The sequence below is a fragment of the Mus caroli genome, chromosome 13 (genome assembly GCF_900094665.2).
Source record: "Mus caroli chromosome 13, CAROLI_EIJ_v1.1, whole genome shotgun sequence".
Taxonomy (NCBI): domain Eukaryota; kingdom Metazoa; phylum Chordata; class Mammalia; order Rodentia; family Muridae; genus Mus; species Mus caroli.
Genome location: NC_034582.1, coordinates 5,086,597 through 5,100,839, shown reverse-complemented (window position 1 = coordinate 5,100,839; position 14,243 = coordinate 5,086,597). Strand labels below are relative to the sequence as shown.

At 36.1% G+C, this 14,243-nt stretch overlaps 1 protein-coding gene across 1 annotated transcript in view; it reads right to left on the bottom strand.

Moving 5' to 3' along the window:
• The window catches only part of Adarb2 (adenosine deaminase RNA specific B2 (inactive)), a 540,557-nt gene that overhangs the window by 235,497 nt on the left and 290,817 nt on the right, over positions 1 to 14,243 (bottom strand). The gene's annotated exons all lie outside the window — the stretch shown is intronic.

Sequence of the window (14,243 nt, the reverse complement as noted above, 5' to 3'; positions counted from 1 at the left end):
GAAGTTGTACAATTCTGTCACTGCGTAGTCTAAAAGAAAAATCAAGGAATGAAGTCTGGAAAGAAAGGGATGCATGTTAAATTCTCCCCAAGTGTGAAGCACAGAACTTACTATGTTGAAGAAAGAACATATAGTTAGAGCTTCATGGGTATATGCCTTTATCCATCTGCTTACAAGTCTATATTTGCTTAGGCTGTGGGCTGCTGTGGTAAGTAGGACATGTGTTTTGCCTAAAGGGAAATTGAGCATTACCTCCAAGTGCACCTTGGATATGTTTATACTTAGGGAAATGGAGAAGGGTGGAAGGAGAGCAGTAGGCAGTCCTTGTTATTTTAAAATTTATCTCTAAGATCGAGACTTATAGTTTAGATAACCCATAAATAGAGCCACAAAACAGATGATTTAAATGAAGACCAAAAAAGGTTAGCCTTTTCAAAAACCAGTGCTGGTAATCTTAATTACAATTCCAAGAGAATGATCCACAGACTAACAAATTAGACTTTATAAAAATTTTAAATATTTGTTCTGCAGAATATTTTAAGAGTGTAAAACAAAGTAAAGACTAGAGAAAATATCTGCAAAGGACTGCAATATAAATGTATAATGTTCTCCCCCCAAACTTGGCCATAATGGTCAGTCTAACTAGAAACGTTGGAAAAGACAAGCTATTTTACTGAAGAGGCTTCATAGATGACAAATTAGCATGTGAAAAGGCGTCTCACAGGAGGGGCTGGCGAGATGAATCAGGAGGAAGATGATTTGCTGTTTACTCAGAGGACCTGATTCCCAACACCCACATTAGACAGCTAATAACTTCCTGTACCTCCAGGTGCAGGGGCTCAGACACCCTTATCTGACCTCCATGAACACCTGCACACACACACACACACACACTCACACACTTAAATAATAAATCACATATAATACATCTTTAAATAATAAAAAAAGATGTCCAGCATCATTAACTGTTGAAAAAATTCAAGTTAAAACCACAGTGAGATATTAACAGATGCACTGGAGAATGGCTAATGTGAATAAGTAGTGACCATAACAAGTATGGTAAAGATAAAAGGAACCTGAATCTGTCATTTATACATCACTGGTAAGAATGTACATTGATATACGCAATCTGGAAAACAGGCTGATACTTTCTTACAAAACTAAACATGTTAGCTAGTATATGATCCGAAGACTATATTCTTGGATGTTAATCATAGAGGAAATGAAATTTATGTTTGTGTAAACCTGTGCATGGGTGTTCCTAGCCTCTTTACTCATAGTAGCTGGAAACAAATTAGCTGAGATATTTTCCAATGAATGAATGGTTAAACAAACTGTTACATATCCACCATGGAATACCATTCAACAAGAAAATAGCAATGATCTATTTGTATGGACAGTGATGTAGTAGATAAAGTCTCCAGGGAGGCTTAATGATTAAAAGCCAGTACAAAAAGCTTACATGATTTATGATCCTTGTTATACAACTTTAAAAATGGACTAGGAATGGAGAAGAGATTAGTGATTGTTGGGGGTTGTAAGGGAGAGGAAGTAAGTAGGTCTGCTTGTTCAGAGGCAATATAAAGGACACTGGTGGTTATAGAACGTTTCACATCATGAGATTGATAATAGTCACACAGGTCTTTATCTTATCTATGGTAAAATTCCACAAAACATCTGTATGTACACACACACACACACACACACACACACACATCCTTAACTTTATATTTTAAGAGCTATAGAAATATGAGAAAGATCAGTGTCTTTGTCCTGGTGGTGACATTGTACCATAAGACATTATCATAGGTGGGGTAATTGAGTCATGTGCTAGCTCTATGAAACTTTTTTTTTTTACAATGTAAATCTGTAATTATCTTAAAAGTTTAATTAAAAAAATTAGGTAGCTGCTTACAGGGTTATGAAGGGTTTATGTTTGCATAAATTTCATAATTAAAATGATGCATTAAATCATGACTGCAAACTGCTTTTGGTGTTGTAGTTGATGAGTTCTCATTAACTTGCTGTAGGACAAAGCACTCATTGCTCAAAAGCACATTGGTGGCTTCCAAATAAGATAGGTTGAAAACTTCAGGTCTGAACTGTTTGCTATGCAGATAGAAATTCCCACTCTCTAAAACCCCAAACAACTAAAAAATCAACCCAAACCAAAAACCCAGCCCTGTAAAGAGAACTTAGTTGTATGCTAGTCTATAGGCATACAGAGAGTCTTGTGTGAGTTCAGGTAAAATTTGCTGCCCCATCTGGCACATGCATGTAGACAGTCTTTGAGGAGCAGTTGTCTCTGTTTGCTTAGTGTTTTGTAACACCGTTTACCTTTCTGTCAAAAGAGCCGCCATATAAAAATAACATATCAAGAATATCTTTGTCAATCTCAAATAGAATAGACTTCACTGAAGGGAAAATACTTTGAAACAAAGAGGAAAATTATATAGTCATAAAAGGGTAAGTTGAACACCACTGAAAACTTATAACTGCCTTCAAAGTTTATGCAACAACCAACAAAAATCAAAAATATATGAGGCAAAATCACACAGACCTGAAACAAAAATGCAACAAGTCTGCATCCATCACTGGGGCTTTAAAATACTGCACTCTCAGTGATTTAGACAGCATCTAGATTGAAATACAGTAGGGATATAGAATAAATAATACCATCACCCAATAAGATCTAATTGACATGCATAAAAATTTTACAGATATACACATTTTTCAAGCTCTTTGAAACACTAGCCAATATAGAATACATTGACCAAGCTGCATGAGATTTGAAATAATTGAAATTATATAGAATATGTTAACTGACCATAATAGTATTGAAGTAGAAATCACCAATAGAAAAATTACAAGAAATTATCCCCAGTATTTGGAAATTAGAGAATGTGCTTGTAGTGCACGCATTAAAAAAAAAGCCTAAAAGAAAAAAAATAAAGGAAAAAGGATGGAAATATAACATTTTAAGATATACGTGGTACCGCTAAAGCACTGCTGATATAGAGGTATTTATAACACACTTAGGATTTACGTTAATTTGGAGCAGCTCTAGGAATGAAGAAAGTATTGACTCAGTAACTAACTTCTCTTTCTCAGAACGGAGAAAAAGCCAGTATAGGAATGTGGCTCAGTTTAGGCCACGAGTAGGAGTGTGAGCCTCAACACTGCCCAAAACAATCAAGCAGATGACTAACTGGCCAACGAAATAATCTACTAACTGCCTAACTAACCAACCAGCTAACTGCTCAACCAACTAACCTACTAACTGACCAATCAACCAATTAACCAGCCAAACAACCAGGTAACAAACAAACCAGCCAATTAAATGGCCAACCGACAAACCAACCAATCACAAGGAAAAAGAAAAGAAAAAAAGAAAAACCAAGCATAAGTAAAGGAATAAAGATACAAGGAAATAATTGATGAAATTAATAAGAGAAAAATAGGAAAGCAAAAGAAAACGGATTTTTTTAAAAAGAAAATCTGTAATATTTAAAAAAACAACAAACAAACAAACAAACCCAGCAACCAACCAACCAACTAACCAACAAGAAAACCCTCCAAAACAAAAAATCATGAACATCAGAAATAGGTCATCATCACAGAATCTGCTGTCATTCAAAGGATAAGGGAAACAGTTTTCCATTCATAAACTAACCCAGAAGAAATGTATCTAGAGAACTGGTAACTAGAAAAACTCAGCCAGGATAGAAAAAGCAACCAGGATAGTCCCATAATCAGCTAAGAAAATAAACTAAAATTTTTCTTAAAAAGGAATATTCATGTGTGGTTGGCTCTCCTGTTTGCTCCCCTTCTCTGGTACGTCTTGAACTTTATCATAACTCATAACAGTGCACTGGTGTGACCAAATGATGTGTGGGCAGGAATTCATTTTGTGTTACTGACAAAAAAATATTATACCTCAGAGTAATTTCATGAATAGTAGTTAAATAAATAAACACTCTCTTTAGCTGAGAACAACCCATTTGAGAAGGAGTTCTTATTCTTCTTTTAGATAGTAGGAGTTAGGCATTGAGATTAAGATTAAGATTTCCTTAAGAAATAACTGTAAGGGTCAAAGATAAAATCCCAACTCTATCCAGTCCTAACCCTCCATCCCCTTTTCAGGGTCGTTAGGAATTAGTGCTTGTGATGGTTTATTGTCAGTATCAACTCGACTGGATTTGGAATCTCCTAAGAGACACTTTTCTGGGTGTGTCCGTGAGGATGTTTCCAGAGAAGTTTGACTGGTAGGAAGGCTATACCCTGAATGTAGGTAACACCATCTATGGACTGGGATCTTGGATGGAATAAAGAGGTGAAAAGAAGGCAGCAGAGTATACCCTTCACTCATTTGTCGTGGCTTCATGACTCAGGATGCTGTGACCAGCCACCTCATAGTCCTCAAATGTGCTTTCCTGTCACAAAGGGCTGCATCCTTCTTAAACTGTTTCAGTGTAAATCCATTTTCTTTTAAGTTACTTCTGTCATGTATTTTATCCTAGCAACAAAAAAAGGTAACTTATACAGCAAAGTTGGCAGGAAGGAGAAAAAAAAACCTTGAAAGTTTGTCATTCATATAGAGATAATTTAAAGGGCCAGCAGTGGAGTGCTTTGTTTATGAATATTGATTGTATCCCCCCATTAAATGACTCCTTCAGAATCTAAATGATTCTGTACATAATAATCCAAAGTAAATTCGGAAGTAATCAAATCTCCCATTAGAACAAGCCACGGTCTATTTGACATTAGACAGTAACCTGAGTTCTAAAGCCTTCTGTGGTTCCTCCTGCATGGCCCTCCACAAATTATAAACACCATCAAAGGTGCAGATGTTTCATTACTCAGCAACTTGGTGAATATTGCTCAGACACTACAGGTCAACGTGAGTGTTCCCTAATACTGTGTACTAAATTTTGTTTGTAATCAGGAAGAAAACAAAAGTATCTCAAGGCATATATTAGAGGAACACTTTGAATATTGAATTAAGTCATTCAAACCAGAGTAATCTGGTAATAGGAGAAATTTTAAGAAGGCAAAGGCATTCTGGAGGCAGAGGCCAGTGTTAGTGGCTCAGCAGATGAAGTGCTGGCTGCACAAGCATGAAGACCTTGGTTTGCATCCTCAGAACACACACTGCCAGACAGGGTAGTGTGCATGCGCAATCCCAGTGCTCACATAGTGTGATGGGAGACTGAGACAGAATGCTCCAGTTAGCCTGGTTTATGCAGAAATAAACAACAGATCCTGTTTTACACAGGAAGTTTTACACTCGATGTCCTCTGACTTCCATATGCATGCTGAGGTGTGATTAAAACATTCCACATCAAATATAACTTGAAAAAACTGTGTCTATCCTTTTTTTCCTTGCGATTAGTATATCTTAGAGAGGAACTGCTCTCCCCCCCGCCCCCACACCCACAAGTTTTAGCTTCTTCTGATGGGCCATTCTCAAATGAGGAATCTCCTAGCTTCATGGCTGGGGCAGTCAGATTTACAGGAAATTGAAAATACAACAGATTTGCCTGGGAGGCCCCAAGAACACAACATAGGACACTGCACCCACGGTGGCTCAAGGCCAGGGGAGAATCCAACAAGAATTGTTCCTGAGCCAAAGTAAGGTGGGATTAGGAACGTCTGATTGCTTCACCGTGTTCTCTCCTTAAGGACAAGGAGGTTTGGTAGGCACTATTTGCTGAGCAAGGCCATCTGTGCCACTTGCTTCCTTCAGAGCTTTGAAAGGGACGGTCCCTACTGCCTCTTCGTGAGCAGAGTGCTGGCATGACTATTTTTCAGGTGACAATGACATGAGCCTCTATCAGTGGAATCCAAGTAGATCAATGCACAAGACCTAAGTCCAGGCTGTGGTGCCATGCCACATATCAAGACAGCACTTCCCAGTGCTCCCCCAACCCTCAGGCTCAGACATGTGTTTCACCGTCCCCCTTCCCCCATGTTCTCTTAGCCTCAGGTCATGGAGATGGCTGGAGGATTGTTATAGATGTCCTATTACACACACTCATCATTACTTAGTCTTAGCACTTAGACGAGTTATGAGTATCTGTATTCTCCATTTCCCACTGCAGAAAGAAGCTTTTCTGATCAAAGGTTGAAAGTAGCACACATTTCTGGGATGAATTGCTGGCACAGCTGTGCTGAGTTGAAAGGCAGAGTTCTCAGATTCTTCCCTCTCTACCAAGTTCAACGTGGCGCTCTGTGTGGAACTGAGAACGGGAACCTTGCTATCAGCACCTTAGAGCTGTACATTTCTGGCTGTTGAGGAGGGAGATTGTAACCCTTGCATCCCAGCGTGGCCTCTTCTGGTCCTTTAGGGCCGGGCTTTTCTTGCAGCTTCAACTGCTCTCTGCTCAGCAGCTTCTTAGCTTTGTTTTTTTTTTTAAGAGAAAGTATTTTTTAAAAAGCACTTTACTGCTCTTTAGTGATCATGTTTAATTCTCATGCATCAAAGCTGGTAAAGTCTGCCATTTAAAAAGGTAATTATGTCTAGCTCCTCTTTCAGAGCTACTTGAATACCGTAAAAATCACAATGCAGTGTGACAGTGCTGGGGCTGGATTCCTTTACTTTTCCTATGATACTCTTCCTATAGCAGTGTGGATATTACAAACCCCATACAAAAACCTAATAAAAGCATCACGAACATATAATTCTTCTTATAAAATTGTCTACCTTGCAAAGCTTTTAGGAAACAGAACATTAAAATATGTTAATGCACCCAGATAGATCTAAATTTCCCTTGGGGAAAAGCGACTTTAACTGCCATTTCAGATTTTACATTTTTTGCTCTAACCCAGTGATTTCATTTAAATAAAAAGATCTTATTTTCTGTGATGAAAATTCAGCTGCTTCGTGTAACCCTGAAGCATCTTGATTTATTATTGACTGTATCTCTTTCAAGGAGGATATTTTTCTCAAAGACATGCAGGAATCCTTATATTTCTTACTTTTTGGCATTTTCTATTAATCTCACCACATCTGTGTTCATGCTAGTTGGATAAAAAATTAGAAAAGTGTAGTGGTTATATATTTGGATAAATACAATTGCAAGAATCAATGTATTCTGCTCACCTGAATGAGCCTGTCTCCTGTTTCCTATTTGCTGTGTTAATGGAGGCTTTGAAGCTTACGAAGCATCTTCAATGGCCAAAATAAAGGATTCTTTAGTAGTTATTTTCCAATTGTCTATAAAATACATAGTTGTCAATATGTATTTTAGCAGTTGCTTGAGTAAAATGTGTAAGAAAATATTTTATTTATATTTGTACTGAAGAAATAGTTCATGAAAATTCATACATATAACTAAATTTGTATATGTACATACACTTGTAAATATCTATCATCTGTCTATCTATCTATCTATCTATCTATCTATCTATCATCTGTCTATCTATCTATCTATCTATCTATCCAATGTTGTATGATTTTTCTTGGGGATACATGAACAAATGTGTATTTACCCAGGAAAGGATGTCAATGACAGACCATAGAAATGATTCCATCCAAGTCTAGATTGGTGAAACAGTGAGTTTAATTGGATTGTTGTCAATAGCAAGGAGGAAGGGTTACTTACAGGGGCATGCATAGCTGACTCAGAAGCACCTAGCTGCTTCACCAAAATGTACACAGGAGCATGAGTGAAGGCACATATAAACCGAATTGCCTCTATTCTACATAAACAGTTATTCGATTACTATTTTCATAACTCAGAGAGGAGTCTCATGAGTCTGGGAGATTTCTAAACTTCCTGAACCTAGTAAATTTCAGGACCTTCCTGAGTCTACTAATTTTTTTACTTCCTTCTAGGAGGAAATGCTTTAGCTCAAAGGAAATAGCTACAAAACACATACCAACATGTAGGTTTAGTTTATTTCTAGTTTTAATTTACATATTCAGTTATAGTTCTTGTATATTTATAATATATATAATTTACTTATTATTTATAATATGTATTCATAGAATTACAGATGTAGTTTACACAGATTGTATAAACCTATGGTTTAGAAGCTATTTCAATAAGTGCATTAATACAGCCAATGGTTTGTAAATGACATAAATGGAGGATTTTATCTGAAAGATGTATACCTAGTTGACGTAAAAGGCACAGATAAATGTTTCTTGCTTTTAAGAAAGTTAATTGGGAGGGATGAATCTTCCAAGCTAATTGGGAAATGACCAACAGCAAGAACTGTGTACAGAAGGGAGGGGTCCAAGTGAATCTGAGTGTTAGAAGAAAACCCACAGTAGAGAGACTCTTTGAGATGCTTTGAGGGAAGGAACAGTATTGAAACAGGGTTCATGGGTCCTTAGTGAAAAATCAGAATTTTAAAATGTAAGTGTAACAGTCATAAAGACTTGTGGGTAAAATTTGACATGGAGCATGGAGAAATTGCTAAACAAACAAATGAACAAACAAACAAAAGGTTAAAGTGTGTCAAAGATGTGTGCTGTAATTTAACAAACTGAAACCACCCTGTTAATTTATAAACACACTTTCTGTCGATTGAATACAAGAGTTTTGATCCGAGATGTGATTTCTTAGTCATTTACAATTCAGTGTCTTTCATGCACTCCTTGTGACTCATGAGAACTGAGATTTTCACAGGTCCTCCTCTTTACTCCTTTATCCTCATCGCCCCTTCTTCTTTGAATTGGGCAAAGTGTTATGGTGTTAGAGTGGTACACTAGAACTCCTGGACTATTGATATATACCATCAGCGTGTTTTCCGTGAGACGTGGCAGTCCATCAGGTTTTAGTTCCTGTAGCCACATTGCGTGCTTACACATGAATTTGGCTTATACTACTTAAGAACTAAGCACATCTAGTTTTTGAAAGAGACTGAGATTCAAACTGAACTTGGCTACTTATTAGTGAAATGACCCTGAGTTAGTCATTCATTGTTCTAAACCTCGTGGTGTCAATTACAACTAATATTCTATATCTAATATTTTCTTCAATTTTGATTGACATTCATTACTATTTTCATATTATATTCATTGTGGGGGACTACCATGTTTAAAATGTCTAAGTCCTGGCTTCAGAGATTGCTTTCTAAATTCACAATTCACAAAGACTTTAGCATATTGTGGATCACCTCCAGTGCCACAATGTTGAATGATATACAGTGTTGAATGATACTGGCTTTTGATTTTATTTTCAATATGAGTTTCTGGTTTCTCACAGACTTGTCTATTTGTAGCCCATTTTAGCTGTGGGTCTTTATTGGTTTACTACAGTATTTGAGGTAGATGTGAAGAGAATTTTAGCTGTAAATATTTTCCAATGGATTTTTTTAACTGTTGGATAGAAATTAGTGGGAGAACAAGAAATCAGAGTGTTTTAATAGAGAGATGAGGTACTTGGGGGACTATGAAATACAAGGATTGAAGTAACCTTTTCAGACTTTCTCATACTACAGTTGAGACATTGAAAGACCTGATAAAACCCTTATGCACACCTCATACCACCCTTTGCCAGGCCTAGAGGGAGAAGAGCCCACAGGCTGTAGAAGTGTCTCATGATTACACGTTCTTTACAGGTTCAATGGCAAGCCAGCTCTCAGCTCACTTGGTGGTGACAGCTGAATCGTTTTCTAAGTACAACTGTCAGGTAGACCAGATGTCAGCTTTTGCATTTGTGCAGTAGATGCCTACTTTAATTTGTTATTGGGAGGCTAATGATTCCTGCCTCTAGTTTCATTTTATTATCCAGTTAAAATGTATAAATTACATTGTTTTCAAGGGAAAAGGAGTAATTCCAGCAATTTTTTTCCCCAATAAGCTAAGTTGTTTGGAAAAATTGTTTTCTGGCAAGGCCATATTTCTGACTGTTCTTTCACATTTTCTTTCTCTTGCACTGCTTTTGACACATTCTTGCCAACATCAAAATGAAAGAAGTATTTGTGCAGCCAATCTTTTACAATAAAGAGGCAAGTTTTTAGAAAGAAGTTAATGCTTACATTTTAATGTTTTTATATGGTTCTTATTTTGGGTGGACCATTTAAATTAAAACAAAGTAATAGCTGGTATCATTGTCCAACTCCTTTACACACATCATCTAAATGAACCCTATATTTAAAGTTTTCTAGATAGTATAATTACTTTTTACTCACACAAAAATCACTTAGAAAGTGAAATCAATCATTTTTACTTACTTTTATGACATATTATATTGTTTTTAAATTCTGAGACAATGTATCAACTTTGTAATAAGTATTCATTTGTAAATGCTATGAGTTTTCAACATACTAATATTAATCAATATTGAAAAAAATACTCAAATAATTTTCAGGTTGAAACTTGGAAGTTAAATGTCTCATAGACACTTATGAAGGTAATGAGTTTTAATTGTATAAGATCTGGGTTATTAGGACTTTTCTGTAATAGCATATTACATTATTATCTCCCACCACCCCTCTCAATTTTCTTGAACAGATTACAGGAGAGTTAGGGTCTCTTTTCTGGGTAAGTACTATTTTCTAATATTTTGTTAAAGTCTATTCAAGTTACATCTTGTCTATGACCGATACTCTTAAACATCATTCTGAGGTCTCAGTTAGTCTAAAGTTAAATTTTCTATGTGTTAGTATGTGTTAATATTTCCTATTTTGGATATTAAACCCACACTACAGGCCTGGGTAAGAGAGCTGGGCAATTCCTCAAATTGAACCAATAAACAGAAACTAGGAAACCAAAAGCTTTCATATGACAGCTTCTCTCCTGGTTCAAATAATGGCAGCTGCCTCAAGCTCTCCCATAGTCAACTGAAAATAAACAGTTTATAACAGGCCAAGACCAGAAGCTATCTTCTTAAAATCAAGGCACTCACTACTTCTGAAATTAAACATTAATAAGAACTTAGTCAGATAATACATTTCATACATGAAATAACAGAACCAAGAAAAATGTAAATGAATTTTTTTGTTTGTTTCTTGCAAAACTTGGAAGAACCACACAGGGAAGTCACTTGGAAGTCTGACCTAGGAAAGAATAGAAGGCACATGAAATGGGCAAAAGGCATAAATATGTCAACCAAGTGGCCAGCAACAAAGCAACAAAGCAAAACAGAAATAAGGAAAATATGAAAATGTAATAGGTCAATCTGATAAGTTAGACAGCCCAACTAAGATGCATGACAGCAATGAATTATGCTTTCCTAGAGACTTAGATATAAAATAGAGGAGAAAATATTTCTTTAATAAATATGGAAGCATAAAAAATGCCATGATGACAATAAGATTTAAGTGATCTTACATAGTTATCCATACATCTGTTATGTGTATGTACTCATGATGAATCACTTAATACAAGAATGTATCAAGTACAAAATGGGTTGATTCCAAGAAAGATCCTAAAGTTCAGTTGAGGAAATTAAGAGTTATCAATATCAGAAAAGAACATACATCCAGTAGTATTTGTGTAGAGTATGGGTTTGAGGGAAGAAGGATGAAGAGCGACTGTCTGATTGGCAGGGTGGAGAGAGGTGAGGGTGGGGCATATGATCCTAATCTGATTAGTTTGCTGAAAGGAAAGAGTACTAAGAGTGAGAGAGGCCCATTGGACACACAAACTTTATATGCCCCAGTATAGGGGAACGCCAGGGCCAAAAAAATGGGAATGGGTGGGTAGGGAAGTGGGGGGGAGGGTATGGGGGACTTTTGGGATAGCATTGGAAATGTAATTGAGGAAAATACGTAATAAAAAATATTAAAAATTTAAAAAAAGAGTGAGAAATAGGGTTTGCTTCACAGAAAGGAGAATTAAGAGGCTCAATTGAGGAAACTCTAGCGTGGATCATTCAATATTTTAGAGGAAAGATAGAATGAGAGAATGGTTTATTGGCCTTGTTTTGGGCAGGGAAGCACTATAGTCCAAAATGGAATCTTTCTCTTCGCATGAAGCCTACTGTCCCGCTAGTAGGGTTCTATCTTCTAATGGATTTATCCACCATTTTCTCCAAGACTGTGCTAAATGTAAATTTAGTCTGAGTTGGGGCTTAGTGCAGTAGAAGGAGAGTAGAATGGACTGATGGTGGACAAAGGTGAAAATAACCAAACTAATTCACAGAGTAAGACAAGAGGTTTGAGACAATGAGTCTGTGTCTCCGATGGTTGACTTTTAGGAATAGCTATCTTGGAAAGTCCTTTTGTATTTTTTTGCTCTATTTTTGAAGTGAAAATATTATTACTATCACCTCAGATGATTATAAGGAGTGCAGGCAGCTGCTATTTCAATTATCCAAAGAGTGTTCCAATCTACCGATGGTAATAGTAGTAAGAAAATTAATAGTCAATATTTATTGGACATTTATGATGTGCCCAGTTCTTTTCTCATGTGCCCTTAGGATCCTATATACACAGACCAGTTTAGTTTTTTTTTTAAGACTTATTTTTTGTGTCTTTCTATGTGTGTATATGTACACACATGGACATGGGAGCATAGGTGACTGTGGAGTCTGGAAGAGGGTACTGGATTCTTGGAGCTGAAATTGCAGACCACTGTGTTGTTTTTGTTTTTGTTTTTGTTTTTGGAATGGGTGCAGGCAAATTGAACTGAGATCCTCTGCAAGAGTACTACAATGCTCTTAAGTGATGAGCCATTTATCCTGTCTCTGCTTTAACTCTTACAAATGCATGGCATTCTGTTTGTTCTGCTTTACAAGTGAGCCAAAGAGGACTTTCATATTAAATGGCATTGTATGGTTATATAGCCATAAACTAGGCATTGGTCCTAGAAGGCATGAAAGGAAATGTTGCAGCAACATTGGGCCATTTGGGATTATGCACCATCTTCTCTCAGATAACCATGGTTTTTAGGAAAATGTACTGGAATTTCCTAAGTCTGTGTTTATCCTTTGTTGTTGTTTTTGAAAGATAACCCGTGTAGTCTCTGATGTTCTTCTGGGGAAAGAAATTTTAGTATGTACGAGCTTATTTACCACAGTGCTTCATTCATGCTGGATTTTTGAAAAATGTTGGTTTTTATGTATTTATTAAAAGTTTTTTTCCCCCTCCTTTAAAAGTACTTAACTTATAGCCAGGGAGAGATGGCTGTCTCAGAAGATTTCAACCTATGTGATTTTCATACGTTCTGTTTCATTCTTCTTAATTTAATTACAGCACTTGGTTTCTTGAAGTTCATGACTTCATTAGGGAAATATTTGAAAATTCATTGTTTAATCACTTAATTGTAAAACATGAATGAAACTTCTTAGTTAATTACAGCCAGTGGCTAAGGGTTTAATTATAATTTTATATGCCAGATTTATCCAAAGTATTTTAGTGTGGGGGATTAAATTAGGGACTTTTGGTTCAGCAGGTCTGTAAGATGCTACTTTGAGCAATGCATAAAAGAAATTAGACAGTGTTGAGGGGATTGTTTTATAATAGCTCTAGAACAGAGTGCTCAAGCTTCTATAAATATTTGAGATTATTCTGAAAAAATAATTTAACTTCTTTGGGTTTTAAGTATTTCTAATCTCTAAAATGGAATTTTTACAACTGCTTTCAAAAGATGAGAGGGTCAAATGAGCTTGGCACTCAGGTATGAAAAAGAAAGATGGCTGTCATTATAATTCCAGAGGGATAAACAAAAATTAAAGAAGAATATGGAAGTCCAGCTATATAGGCATCTAATTTTTAAAAGGAGGAGATTATATGTGAGATCACTTACTATAGCTCTTGATTCATAGTACATTTGATCACTTGTTTTCTTATGTACTTGTTCAATTTGTTTTTAATTCATTCATAATCTTGAAAGTACGGGCTCATGCCCAGGATGGTAGTACATGATAATTTTGATGGAAATATTAATTGTTAATTAAATTATGGGAAACACAACCATCAATATGTAAAAATTAAATCGAACTCTTAATTTCTCTGAAAACATAAAACCTCTTCCCCCTTAAAAAACACCCAAACCCAAACCAATTCCAGGTATTGATTGTCTCAGTAGGTTTCAATCTATGCAATTTTCAAATATTATCTTTCACTCTCAATTTAATGAAGAGTAGAACATTGTAAATATATAAACTAAACTTGATATTTTTCCAAATGTCAAGGTGGAGTGGCAGTCACATTCACTACAGTGTTTAATGTACATGATACAGAGAGTGGAGACACATGTGTGAACTTGTATGAGACTATTAAACACGTTAAGTTCACATGTGTGAACTTGTATGAGACTATTAAACACGTTAAGTTCACATGTGTGA